Source organism: Dioscorea cayenensis, chromosome 8 (genome assembly GCF_009730915.1).
Source record: "Dioscorea cayenensis subsp. rotundata cultivar TDr96_F1 chromosome 8, TDr96_F1_v2_PseudoChromosome.rev07_lg8_w22 25.fasta, whole genome shotgun sequence".
Classification (NCBI taxonomy): Eukaryota; Viridiplantae; Streptophyta; class Magnoliopsida; order Dioscoreales; family Dioscoreaceae; genus Dioscorea; species Dioscorea cayenensis.
Genome location: NC_052478.1, coordinates 8,548,899 through 8,563,708, shown reverse-complemented (window position 1 = coordinate 8,563,708; position 14,810 = coordinate 8,548,899). Strand labels below are relative to the sequence as shown.

General features: G+C 39.0%; 1 pseudogene; it reads right to left on the bottom strand.

The window, feature by feature from the left end:
- Positions 1–3,182: 3,182 nt before the first annotated feature.
- Positions 3,183–7,967, bottom strand: LOC120267249 (annotated as a pseudogene).
- Positions 7,968–14,810: the final 6,843 nt, after the last annotated feature.

Genomic DNA, 14,810 nt, shown 5'->3' with positions numbered 1-14,810 from the left:
AAGATATTCGATGGGGAGTCCGTGACGGAAGTTGTGCTCCCATGCATAGCAAGAATGAGATACCGTGTTACTAGACTACTAAAGTATCTCATTCTTCACATGCGTAGATTCACCAAAAATAACTTCTTCATAGAAAAGAATCCCACCCTTCGTATATTCCCTAGCAACCATTTATACAATCATGCCATGCATCATCATCAGTCTTTCTGCAATTTAATTTAATCAAGTAATTTCTACCTATTCCGGTCAATTTTCCTGTGAAGAATCTTGAATGTGCGGGATTTGAGCTTGTGTATTGAATTTGAGCTTGCGTCGAGTCTTTGCTACGCCAGGCCGGCCCTACTGCTGGCGCCGCGTCGGTTGATGCCATTGTTCACCAGCTCGAGGCCAAGCTTGGCCTCGACCTTTCGCATAAAGCGTCGTTCATCCGCGACCAGATCCAGCTCCTCCTTGCTTGCCGAGGCCTGAGGGTTCGGTTGGGCCTCTTTCGCCTGTTGCTCTGAGGCCTATTGCTGCGAATCCTTAAGAAAGGTGTGAGTTTAGAGTTTTTTATTATTATAATTTTGAATTAGGGTTTTGGATTTTGGTGCTATTGTCTTGTTGGCAATTTTTGGATGGGGAAGTTGATAAATTTGTTCGATTTGGGGATTTGATGACATGGATTGGTGCTGTAAGGGAGGAAATGTGTGGGATTTGTGCTTGTGTGTTGAATTTGTGAATGGGGGTTTTTGTATAGCTTTTTTTTTCTTTGGTATACGAATGTGGTTGCTTTTCTTGTTCACGCCGGTCGCGACTTTGTATCAGACTTAGGGTTGCCTTTTTTTTGGCATGGAAATGCAGTTCTCTTTGGGCCTTATAGTTAAAGTGCTAACTTTGAGCTTATTTACTGGACTTAGAATCATGAATTTCTTTTTCTAGTTTAGATGTTTAGTGCTTTACGGTAATACTATATGATACGATTTTGAATTTGGAATATGCTAGAGAGGTGACACATCAATATATGCGTCTAAACCGCAAGTGCACGAGTGTCGAAGTAATAATCCCATATGAGTGGGTATCGTATCCACAGAGAGTAGAGAATAAAGACACTTAAGTTGTTTCTTAACTAATATGGAAGATGAATAGTGATAAGTGTGACAAAATATGAAATAACGAAAATAAAAACAACAAGACAGAGGGCACAAGTAAAGGAGAAGGTAAGACAATCGATAAAGATGAGGTACCCGGATATTGATCCGCCTAGGACAATCGTTTCAAGTACAAGAACCCTCTATTATACTTCCTAATTGATGCAACAATGAGTCATGGAAATCCTTAAATACATGATCCCAAATCTAAGGTCAACCATGCCTAACTCTATACATGTCCTGAAGGAGAGATTGAATAACCTCTCAACCTCGCACTCGCATAGAAGTACAATGAGCTCTAGGGATTCCAAGTGATAAACCCTATTCCTATGTATAGACCTAACCCTTTGGTCTAGGTGAAAAATCTCTAGCCACAATTAAGCCCTAGGTGCTAAAATCACTTCAGCGCTTCACTCCGTTGTACTCGCAACTAAGCCCAGCAGAAGGTTATCCCTTACCCATTAACTCTACTATGGCCGCAAAGAACTCTTGGAAAGGGGACACTCCGCTACCTCTCGACTCACCCTCTCAACCCTCTCCAATCTAGCTTTGTCTAACTCTCATGGTGTGTCACTCACTCACAAGAGTTACTAACAAGAACTCTCAACCCTAGTGTCACTCTAGGGGAGTATTCATACAAATCAAGTCTCCAAGATTGGAACTCACGATAAACATTAATTAATTGAAAGCATAATAAAAAGATTCAATGAAACGAATACATCCTAGGGTTCACAAATACCCAAGTACCCACTAGGGGTAGCTCTCCATGAAGCTAGATACAATCAATAAAATTGAATGTAAAAACAAAGCATCCATAGAAAACCCCCTCGTTAGTTGTGGCGATGGTCTTGTGGAGAGTCCTCTACTCGTCGCATGGGTCCCTTTGTCCGGTCTAGGATACACCTCGCCGGATCGGTGCCGACGAAAGCTCTCCCACTAACCTTCTTCCAAACGGCGTGCGATGTCGGAGCCATAGAACCTCTCCAAAGCCCTAGCCAATACCTCTCAAAACCCTAGCCATCGCCCTCTCTCAAGTTGGAGAAAAGATGGAGAAAAGAATGCTGAAATCGGGGCTGAAATCGGCTTTTAAAGGGCTAGAATCGGGAATCCACACGCCCATGTGGGCGCCCCTGTGGATTTTTCACACGGGCGTGTGGAATTTTCACACACCCATGTGGATTCTCTATTTTGCTATTTTCTCGGCCGGTTGTAAATAGTGTTGCTGCAGTATTTTTGCTACAGTATTTTCTACAATGCCCTGCTATAGTACTGGCCTGAAATACTCCCGAATCCATACTTTCATCGAGTTAACGCAAACGGGCACACACTTACGTCATGGATCGCCTTGCTTCTTTAATAACGGACATGTTGGTAGAGATCATGTTCTATATGCACAAGTCAGAATGCTTGAATGTGACTGCCCTTGTGCCCCTCCAAATAGTTGTGCTAACTCGAGTACGAGGAGGTTGGCATACATTCCTGCATCTGGAATCCGACCTATGTCTTCGTGTTTGAATTAGCAATATTTCCTCCAAATTAGTGCATTACGACCCACATTGGCTTCTTTCTCTCATAATCGGCCTCACAACCCTACCTGCATGAAAGTAACATAAATACACCCATATTAGCGTTAAAACTCGAGAAAAGTAATGCTCAACACAAGGAAAGAACGCTTCGCATTCTTATCGCACAAGCACTTATCAAGAGGAAAATGTTAGAGCTTTTAATTTGTTGAATTTAGGTTTAGAGTATCGGTTTATGTTTGGATTTCTTTGGTTTTCTTTTGAATAGAATTGGGTAGTTGGTGAACTCTTGAAAGTGGATGATTTGTTTTCTTTTGCTTCCAAGAAAATTGCTAATTTTTTGTAATGTTTATTCAATTTATTTGAAGGTTTTGGATTTTGGTGAATGTCATGATTTTTGCGATACAAATGTGTTGTTTTTTGGAAATTTATGGTGATTTTGGTTTGTACCCTACTGCAGGTTTATTTGTTCCTTTTGCCATGAAAGAAATGTGCAAACATCGCACTTTCTCTCCATAGAATCCTAAAATCCTCAGAGTCCTCTAGAAAACGAAATCCTTTCCTGCAAATCCTCATGGAGTCCTATTGAAAATGAAAACCAGAGCTCCACCTCGAAAAAGAAGAACAAGCATCCATTCCCATCCTCGCCCCTTATAGTGATGATGACCAGAATGATAATGGAGTTGCGGAGGAGGAGGAGGCAGGGTTTCAAAAGCCAGTAGTGCTGCAGTGCCACCAGGTCGAGGTCCGCCGTGACTGCCACAATAATTAATCAGAAGAAACACCCAAAAAAAGGTTGTTGTTTCCAGTTAGGGGTGTATTTGAGCCGAGTCATTCATGAGCGGCTCGCTGTTCGGCTCGATAAGGGCTCGTTTGTGTTTAACTCATATTGTAAATGAGCCAAGCTTGAACATCATTTTCAAGCTCGATTAATATTAGAGCAAAGCTTGAGCAGCCGAAAGCTCGGCTCGTTTGGGCTCGTGAACACTGCTCGTGAACTAGCTCGTTTGTAAGCTCGGTTGTGAGCTCATTTATCTATCTATCTATATGTACGTATATTAAGGTGTATATGTGACTATGTCGTTGTTGTCAATTTGAGTTACACATATAGGGCTCTTAACTACTATTCGAAGGCTCAACTTGTTAAAAGCTCAGGTTAGCTAGTTCATTAAGTTAAATGAGCTCGTAAGATAAACGAGCCAAGCTTGAACACCGCCAAGCTCGCCTCATTAAATATTTTGAACAAATTGTATAATTAAAAGCTCATTTATAGTATCATTTCCAATTTTATTTGTAACAATCATTAATATAACCATTCATAATGTCATGAACAAGCTTATTTATTGGATCGTTAATAATATCGGAAAAAATATTTATAGATAGTTACATCACATTGTTTATTTTGTTATTATTGTAATTATTTGTTAACTTATTTAATGAATATTTTTTTTAACAAGCTTGAACTCAAACCTTAATGATTCAATAAATAAGCTTAAATTATTCTTTTAATCCTCAAACACAAATCGAGTTGAATCACACTTGATAATAATTCATTAAATAAGCTTTAAATGATACTTTATTAAATAAAAAATATAATATAAAAAAATAGTCAAGCTTTAATTAACCTAATGAGCATAAGTTAAGCTTCAAATATTCTTAACAAGTTGAGCTCGAGCTTGAAGCTCGAAATAAGCTCGATTAGAGCTCGAGCTCGGTTAAAATAGTAATGAGCCAAGCTTGAACATGAAAAGTGAAGCTCGAAGAAAGCTTGGCTCGAGCTCAAGCTCGATTAAATAGTAACAAGACAAGCTTGAACAAAGCAAAGCTCGGCTCGGTTCGGCTCGTTTACAACCCTATTTCCAGTAGTCCCTCTATCTACCTTTATGCGGCTCCTTGTATACAAGCTCTAATGGCTCAAACACTCATTTGGTGATATCTGTGGTATATGTTTCTGTTGCTTTGCAACTTTTGCAAGAACTGAATTGGTCAATGAGTCCTCAACATAATTAAAGATAACCACAGCATGATGCTCATTAGTGGCACTTGGGGCTGTGGGAATGGCAGTCTGAACCAGTTCGAACCTAAATAGTCTACAGCCGTTACTTACTTCAGGATTGTCTCCTCTCTCCATGTTGTTTAGTTTCAACAAGGAGCCCTCAGTTAAACAGCTGCTGGATGATGGGAGTGTGGCCTTCAGATCATTGCCGTCTTGAACCTCCTTTGGAGAAGCATCTGTAAAAACAGATGACGATGTTCTTTTTGAAGGAGAGTTAAGGCCAATGATTCTGTAAGGATGCTCAAGAGATGTATCCTTGAGTGTACTTTGTCTAATAAAGGCTACAAAATCAATCATTGAGTGTGATCTCTTATTCTTTGCAGCCACTGATTTTATAACCTTAGTAATTGGCACAGAGGCATTAAGAAGTTCTACATCCCAAGGGGAAACTCTATCTGGTCTGTAAATATTAGTGTGTTCATCCCATTGTACCTGAAACCACACACAATGAGAAAATAATCGAAGCATGAATGAAATTTTAATGAAGAAACAAAAGATAGGGAACCTTCAGCGACCTCCACTCGGAGCCTCCCCAATGAGGAGAAATGTCTCCAATTCCCATTATAGTGCCGCAAAACTGAGATGGGAAGTTCAATGTCAATCAAGATCAGTTAGCAAGTGATCAAATTAAAGTTGCACAAGAAACAACAAAATTAGTGGAAGGAGAAGAAATATTTTATCTGGAACATCGTCCCCTTAAAACCTCATCTTGAACCGCATGCCAATCTTTAATCCATTGTTCACGGCCTTGTAATATTTGTTCACTCTCACTATGAATTGGCTTGCTCTGGATTATAAAAAACCTCATTCAGAACAAATAGGGAGTAAAAATAAAACACACAGTGGTCTTTTCATGCAAAAAAAAAAAAAATGTTACCTACCTTGGCTTGTAGTGAACTGCGAAAAGTGATTGAGTTGAAATAGCATAAGATGCAGTGGCAAGCATGCCAAGGTGCATGCTCTGACTTGATATTGCACAGGGCGGGATCGTACTCTACTGATAAGCAAGCCGCCTCAACCCAACACCCAATTCTCCATTTTCCCCTCTATGAAACATTGAAAATTTTCCTCATAGTACAGAAGTAAAATGGTACTTCAAAAAATCTACTTCTATAAATCACGAACCATCATAGAATAAGTAAAGATCAGAAACAAAGTCATATTTGTTCTTCCATGCTAAACATTGAATTATTTATTTTGAAGGGTTGTTCGTACCTCTAGAGGTTAGTCTACTTCTTTTCTTTAAATCAAGGACAACTGCAAACAGATGAAGATTTGAAACATAATTCTATGATGATATACCTCATAAATATGAATGCATCACCAGCAACCAATTTCTTAGATGTTACAAATGTCCACCAGCCAGTTGTCAGCAAATGCCTTGGTGGTTGCCCTGTAACCATGAACAAAGCTAATAGTTTCAAAACTTTATAGGACAAATAGGTTGTCCAATAAATTCAGGAGTCATGCTTATTATATATGATATCCAAAAAATCAAAACAGACATTGTGCAAGGATGATAAGATTTTTACCTCTGAATACATGTTTGAATCGCCATTCAAAGCCATGCAAATCCTTGGCAATCAGCACTTGATTCGGCATTGGTTGTGACATATCCTGATTGAATAAGAACATATTCACTAAACAGCCTGACAAACAACCTTCACAGTGAAAATAAGACATATATATATATAAGAGATAAGGAAAAATGGAACTAACTAGTGGAGGAAGGCAATTATTGGCAAGTCTCCAATTAACAGAGAACCTACCATGTTTGGAGTCCATCAAAATCTTATAGAATGAGGAAACGCTAGGGCTCGAAGGCTCAGGTTGACATGGGTCAGGCCTCTTAAATTCATTTTGATGACCAAATTTAACCAAAATTTATCTTTTACATCAGAAATAGTAATGCCGATAAAATTAAACCCAAATTTTCCCATTTACTTTGATACTTTGCAGAAGAGGAACCATAACTAAAGTATTCCATAACAGAAGTTTATGCTTCATGAGCTATTTTTTTGTCATATAAATTATATGTTTATGCTTCATGAGCTACTTACATCTTTTTCTGGGAGTAATTTAATCTGAGCATAGAACTCTTCTGTCTCAGACTCGGCATGTTATCCATTAGAAATAAAGTTACAATTAATTGTTCACTTAAAAAAGCAACAAAAAAAGAAGAAAAACTAGGAAAAAAAACTTGTAAATAAAACAGAAGGTATTCAGATCCCAAACAAACCTTCAATTGATTGTCAACAACACGGCGAAGGATTTCAGTTGGAAGCTTGAATAATGGAACCTGCTGATTCAACTCATGGTTTATCATTGGCTCCAACAACACAAAATCACAAAAATGAAAACATTCACAAACAAAAAATCACAGCTTCACAACTTTAAACAAAAAGACAAGAAGAAACCCAACAAAAAAAAAAGAAAAAAATCCAATTTTTTTTGACAAAATAGTGAGAATAACAAAAAAAAGGGAATCCCATTACCTGCTCCATATAACCTTGAGGGAAGTGAAACACACTCTCACTGACTAGCAGGATCTCCACCAGCGGTCTAGCACAAGCCCTCCATAATTCTTCATAGATCCCTTCAACTAGAAACTCACTTGACTCAGCCATAGAAAACTAGAGAAAAAGAAGGGGAGGAGGAGGCTAAGAATCCAAAAGCCAGAGAAGAAGAAGAGGAGGAGGCTAAGAATTAAAAACAAGATCTTCCCTTCCTTGTAATAGTTGCTAAGGCGCGAAAACTGCAAAATGGGGGGCGCCGCTTCGTCTTTTGATTTGCCTCGGCCTTCGATTTAGGATTTATTTTTAAAAAAAGGAAGTAAAACACCCTCTCGCCGACTCGCGGGATCTATACCAGCGGTCCAGCCAAAGTCTTCCATAACTCTTCATAGATCTCTTCGACTAGAAACTCATCCGACTCAGCCATAGAAAACCAGAGAAGAAGAAGGGGAGAAGGAGGATAAGAATCCAAAAGCCAGAGAAGAAGAAAAGGAGGAGGAGGAGGCTAAGAATTCAAAAGGAGATCTTCTTTTCCTTGTAGTTATTGTTAAGGTGCGAAAACTGCAAAGTTGGGGACACCACCTCGTCTTTCGATTTGCCTCGGCATTCGATTTATGAATTTTTTTTAAAAAAAAGGGAAGTAAAATAATTTCTCGCCGACTCACGGGATCTCCACTAGTGGTCCAGCACAAACCCTCCATAACTCTTTATAGATTCCTTCGACTAGAAACTCACCCGACCCAGCCATAGAAAACTGGAGAAGAAGAAGGGGAGGAGGAGGGTAAGAATCCAAAAGCCAGAGAAGAAGAAGAGGAAGAGGACGAGGCTAAGAATTTAAAAGAAGATCTTCCTTTTCCTGTAGTTATTGTTAAGGCACGAAAACTGCAAAATTGGGGGTGCCGCCTAGTCTTTCGATTTGCCTCGACATTCGATTTAGGATTTTTTTTTTTAAAGGTGAAGTAAAACACCATCTCACCAACTCACGGGATCTCCACTAGCGGTCCAGCACAAGTCCTCCATAACTCTTAATAGATCCCTTCGACTAGAAACTCACCTGGCCCAGCCATAGAAACAAAGAGAAAAAGAAAGGGAGGAGGAGGCTAAGAATACAAAAGCCAGAGAAGAAGAAGAGGAGGAGGCCAAGAATTCAAAAGAAGATCGTCCCTTCCTTGTAGTTATTGATAAGGCGCAAAAACAGCAAAATGGAAGTCGCCATCTCGTCTTTTGATTTTCCTCGGCATTCAATTCAGGATTTTTTTTAAAAAAAGGGAAAGTAAAACAACCTCTCGCGCGACTTGCGTGATCTTCACCAGCGGTCCAGCACAAGCTCTCCATAATTCTTCATAGATCCCTTCGACTAGAAACTCACCCGACCCAACCATAGAAAAAAAAAGAAGAAGGGAAGAAGGAGGCTAAGAATCCATAAGCCAAAGAAGAAGAGGAGGAGGAGGCCAAGAATTGAAAAGAAGATATTCTTTTATTTGTAGTTATTATTAAGGCGCAAAAACAAAATGGGGAACACAACCTTGTCTTTCGATATAAGATTATTTTTCTTTTTAAAAAAGGAAAGTTAAACACCCTCTCACTGACTTGCGGGATATCCACCAGCTGTCAAGAGCAAGCCCTCCATAACTCCTAATAGATCCCTTCAACTAGAAACTCACCCGACCCAGCTATAGAAAACCAAAGAAGAAGAAGAAGAAGGGGTGGAGAAGGCTAAGAATCCAAAAGCCAGAGAAGAAGAAGAGGAGGAGGAGGCTAAGAATTCAAAAGAAGATCTTACTTTCCTTCTAGTTGTTGTTAAGGTGGAAAACTGCAAAATGGGAGATGCGGCCTCGTCTTTCGATTTGCCTCACCATTCGATTTAGTATTTTTTTCATAAAAAAGGGGAAGTAAAACACCCTTTCGCCGACTCACGGGATATCCACCAGTGGTCCAACACAAGCCCTCCATAACTATTCATAGATCACTTCTACTATAAACTCACCAGACCAAGCCATAGAAAACCATAGAAGAAGAAGGGGAGGAGGAGGCTAAAAATCCAAAAGCCAGAGAAGAAGAAGAGGAGGAGGAGGAGGCTAAGAATTCAAAAGAAGATCTTCCTTTCCCTGTAGTTGTTAAGGCTCGAAAACCGCAAAATTGGGGACACCACCTCGTCTTTCGATTTGCCTCAGCATTCGATTTAGGATTTTTTAAAAAAAAAGGGAAGTAAAACATCCTATCGCCGATTCGCGGGATCTCCACCAGCGGTCCAGCATAAGCCATCTATAACTCTTCATAGATCCCTTTGACTAGAAACTCACCTGACCCAGCCATAGAAAACCAGAGAAAAAGAAGGGAAGGAGGAGGCTAAGAATTCAAAAGCCAAAAAAGAAGAAGATGAGAAGGAGGCTAAGAATTAAAAAGATCTTCCTTTCCTAGAGAAGAAGAAGGGGAGTATGAGGCTAAGAATCCATAAGGCATAGAAGAAGAAGAGGATGAGGAGGATAAGAATTCAAAAGAAGATCTTCCTTTCCATGTAGTTGTTGTTAAGGTGCGAAAACCACAAAATGAGGGACGCCGCCTCATCTTTCGATTTGGCTCGTCATTCAATTTAGGCTTCGACTAGATACTCACCCGACCAAGCAAAACAAAACTAGAGAAGAAGAATGGGAGGAGAAGGCTAAGAATCCAAAAGCAAGAGAAGAAGAAGAGGAAGAGGATGCTAAAAATTAAAAAGAAGATCTTCCTTTCCCTGTAGTTGTTGCTAAGGTGCAAAAATTATAAAATAGGGGACGCCGCCTTGTCTTTCGATTTGCCTCGGCCTTCGATTGAGATTTTTTTTTTAAAAAAAAAGGCTATGTAAAACACCCTCTTGCCGATTTGCGGGATCTCCACTAGCGGTCTAACAGAAGCTCCATAACTCTTCATAGATCCCTTGGACTAGAAACTCACCAAACCAAGCCATAGAAAACCATAGAAGAAGAAGGGGAGGAGGAGGCTAAGAATCCAAAAGCCAGAGAAGAAGAAGAGGGGGAGGAGGCTAAGAATTCAAAAGAAGATCTTCCTTTTCGTGAAGTTGTTGTTAAGGCGAGAAAACCGCAAAATGGGGGACGCGGCCTCATCTTTCTATTTGCCTCGCCATTCGATTTAGTATTTTTTTTTTTATATAAAAAAGGTGAAGTAAACCATCCTCTCGCCGACTCGCGGAATCTCCACCAGCAGTATAGCACAAGCCCTCCATAACTCTTCATAGATTCCTTCGACTAGAAACTCACCCGACCCAGTAATAGGAAAAAAGAGAAGAAGAAGGGGAAGAGGAGGTTAAGAATCCAAAAGCATGAGAAGAAGAAGAAGAGGAGGAGGCTAAGAATTCAAAAGAAGATCTTACTTTCCCTGTAGTTATTGTCAAGGCGAGAAAACTGCAAAAAGGTGGACACTTCTCGTCTTTCGATTTGCCTCAACATTCGGTTTAGGATATATTTTTTTTAAAATAAAGATGAAGTTAAACACCCTCTCGTTAACTCGCGGGATCTCCAACAGCGGTCCATCACAAGCCCTCCATAACTCTTCATAGATCCCTTCGACTAGAAATTCACCCGACAAAGCCATAAAAATACAGAGAAGAAGAAAGGGAGGAGGAGGCTAATAATCTGAAAGCTATTGAAGAAGAAGAGGAGCAGGAGGCTAAGAATTCAAAAGAAGATCTTTCTTTCCTTGTAGTTGTTGTTAATGAGCGAAAACTGCAAAATGGGTGACGCCGCCTTGTCTTTCGATTTGCCTCGGCATTCGATTGAGGATGCTTTTTTTTATAAAAAAAAGGGAAAGCAAAACACCTTTTCACCGACTCGCGGGATCTCTACCAGTATTTCAGTACAAGCCCTCCATTTCATTATTTAATTAGCATGGAAAAAACTAAGTTAGTGTGTATGTGTTTATAGTTTTGTGCAGATATGACTAAGTTAATATGCATGTGCTTGTATTTTTGTATCGATGTAACTAAGTCCATATGCATGATCTTATATTCATATCTGGTTAACATATGTTCAGTACAATCAGCAATAACGCATGTAACACGTATGCCAAACAATTAAAATCTTTATTTGACAATTTTTTTTTGTTTTTATATGTAATAAAGCCTTTTCTTGCTTATTCTTTTGGTAGCTAGGGGAGATTATATATAAATATATATAAATATATAATTCCAAGGACGTTTGTTGCAACTATTAGATTTATCATCAGATAATTGTAGAAATTTGATGAAAACCATGCCTTGGATCCTACCTCCATTAATTGCAGCTTCCTCTTCTCTTTCCCCTGTGTTGCCAGCGCTCAGGTCATCGTCCGGTTGTTGCCGCCACTCTTTCGTCACCGCCGGTCCATTCATCATAGCTTCCCCTTCTCTTTCCCATGTGACACCAGTACCTAGGTCACCGTCCGGTTGTCACCGCCGCTCCGTTCATTACAGCTTCCCCTTTTCTTTCCCTTGTGCTGCCAACGCCTAGGTCACCATCAAGTTTCCCTGTCATGTTGTCACCGCCGCTCCATTCGTTGCAACTTCCCCTTCTCCATCCCCTGTGCTGCCCAACGCCCAGGTCATTGTCATGTTATCGCCGCCACTGGGTCTTCCTCGTTGCTCCATTCGTTGCAACTTCCCCTTCTCCTTCCCCTGTGCCGCCAGCGCCCACGTCACATTCCGGTCGTTACCACAACCAGTGTTCCCACCGAATTCCTTGTTATAATTATCCTCAAGTAAAGGTTTTTAATAACTAGTTATTCTTTAACTTCTCAAATGTAGTAATTCACGCATTGATGCCTTGGACCATTGAACATATATTATTAAGATGATGCCTAATTTTGCCACTGTGCTAGCTATTAAAAATAGTTTTATAATAACAATAAACAAGTGCTGTTGTATTAGCTTTACTTGAAAAATAAATAAATAACTAACAATTAAAACTTGAACATTATTCACAAATAGATAGAATTTAATAATTTTTTTTTTTAAAACTGCATGTTCATTTTGGTGAGCAAGTTATATTATTGTTTTTTCATCCCTGTGTTTTGTTGTCTCATTTGAACACTTTGAGACATACATAGATACAAGGGTTTAATAACCGGACCGGTCGGTGAACTGATTGGCCAACCGGTTCACGATTCAACCGGTCCAATCGGTTTGACCGCCAGTTTAACAACTTCTCATTTTTATTTATATTTAAATAAATAAACTTTAAAAAATTCATAAAATTATAAAAAAATCCAGAAAATTCAGAAAAAATGGGGAAAAATAAAATGTATTAAAAATCAAACTTTTCTTCTTTGATTTATGATGAAAAATTAGAGAAGAAACAGAATCAAGGATTTAAAATTTTAAATCCTTGTCATAGATGTTGGTTTTGATTAAAAAAGCAATTATTAAATCCTTGTTGCAAGCCTTAGTGATGATATCGATGAGTATAGGAAGCCTTTTCTCGGCCTCGCATAGCCATCATCGGTTGAGCAGCAAGTGTTTAATAGCATACAAAGGGGATAAAAAGATCTGCAAAGCAACTGCAACCCAACTCGAAGGACCTCCGGAGGAGATGAAAGGATGATGGACAAGATCCGGTTGAAGCCGTCGGTTCAAAGGAAGGCGTCCTAGTTTGCGGGTTCACAAGGGCAGAGATTTCAGAGGAGTCAAAGATGGGGAAGCAAGAGAGGAAAGGAGGGGGAGAGGCCATGGATGGTTGCGTCTAGGGTTCTAGTGATGGCGAGCCGGCTACGTCCCTTGAGGGTGTGTTTAACGATGGGCAACCTCCGATGAAGGATGAGCCAACGACCGTGAGAGTGCGTGTTGTGTTTCACTAGTTTGACTCTAAACCTAAATTAAATCAGTGAATTTTTTTTAAAAACCGATTGGATCCCGTCGAACCGGTTCACCGGTTCCTGATCTAAAACTTGTTCAATCAGGATCCGGTTCAAGTTATATAAATGAATTAGACTAGCGGCCGGTTCCCTGTTGAACCGGCCGGTCCGGTCCATTTTTAAAATCCTTGCATAGATATATACAACCTTCCTTGGAAGCCAACAAATCACAACATTGCATATTTTCATGAATAATAATTGCTCTGATCCTTTAATTATTAATCAAATGTTTGACTAGTGTTTATTTTGAGGTCTGAAGCAACATAACTAATGTTCATTAAATATGATGATTTAATTAGTACTCAATTACCATTACAAATTTCCACTTGGTCTTATCTACAACAATCAATGTGTAAAATGATAAATAATGACAAGTAATCCCATTAGTTATATGCTTTGATATATTCTAATTTTGTTGTATTTTTCTTGATAGGATATATAGGATGACGGATATCACTGATGAAATATGCAAAGATGACACTTTCATATTTGAGGATATGGAAATAGATCCAAATGAGCTCGAGTTATCTCAACATCAAGAAGGTGATGGCAGCCAACAACTTTTACATGGACTGGAATTGGCAAAGAGTCCACAGTCTCAAGATGAACAGAAATCTGAAAGAATTCCATTTGTTGGTATGGAGCTCCACAATGAGGAGGAAGAATTTCAATTTTACTTAGATTATGCAAAGTCTAGAGGTTTTGGGATAAGAAGAGGACACATGTATTGTTCGTCTCATTCTCAATTAATTACATGCAGACACTTTATTTGTGATAAGGAAGGAAGCAAGTGTATGAAAGACAAAAGTCAACTAGAGAAAAATGTTTACAGACATAGAGATACAAGGATAAGTTGCCAAACTCGAATGATAGTGTTAAAAATTAAGAGTGGACTATGGACTATAAAAATCTTTGGTGATGCACATAATCATGATTTACTAACTAGTCGCTCTAAGGTGATGAAGATGTGGTCTCATCGCCATATTAGTGATACATGTAGAAGTTTGATGGAGGCATTGCATAAAAGTAGAGTGGGGCCGAGCCAAATGTTTTGAATATTGAATTAAACACTTTCAAATATGAGGTTTGTACAAATTACTCGAGAAGATTGTTCAAATCATTTAGGGGAAGTTCGAAGTAAACATATTGGGCAAGAATGTGTTGCTGTTGTATAGTTTTTCAAGGAAAAACTCAATGATGATTTTTTTCTTTGATATGGATCTTGATGAGTTCAGTCAGACTAGATCTATTTTTTGTGTAGATGGAAGATGCTAAATAAACATATTCAGAATTTGGAGATGTTGTTGTTTTTGACGAATATGATATAAAATTACTAATTTATATCAAATGAATAGATTTTGCTTCCCCTTTGCTCCCTTTGTTGGAGTCAATCTTCATAAGCAATCAATTTATTTGGTTGCGTTCTAATCGCAAATAAAAAAGAAGAATGTTTTTTATGGGTATTTCAAACATGGATAAAATGTATGCTAGGAAAACATCCACAAACCATTACTAAAGATCAAGACTTGGCTATGATGAATGCTATTGCAAAAGTTTTTCCAAATTCTGGTCATCGATTGTGCTCGTGGTACATTGGGAGAAATTCGATGAAGTATTTAGTAGATATGAAGAGCAAAGAAGGCTTCCTGGGGGGGACTACAACAACTGATTACACCATAGTGCATCAATTAAAGCATTTGAGAGTAAA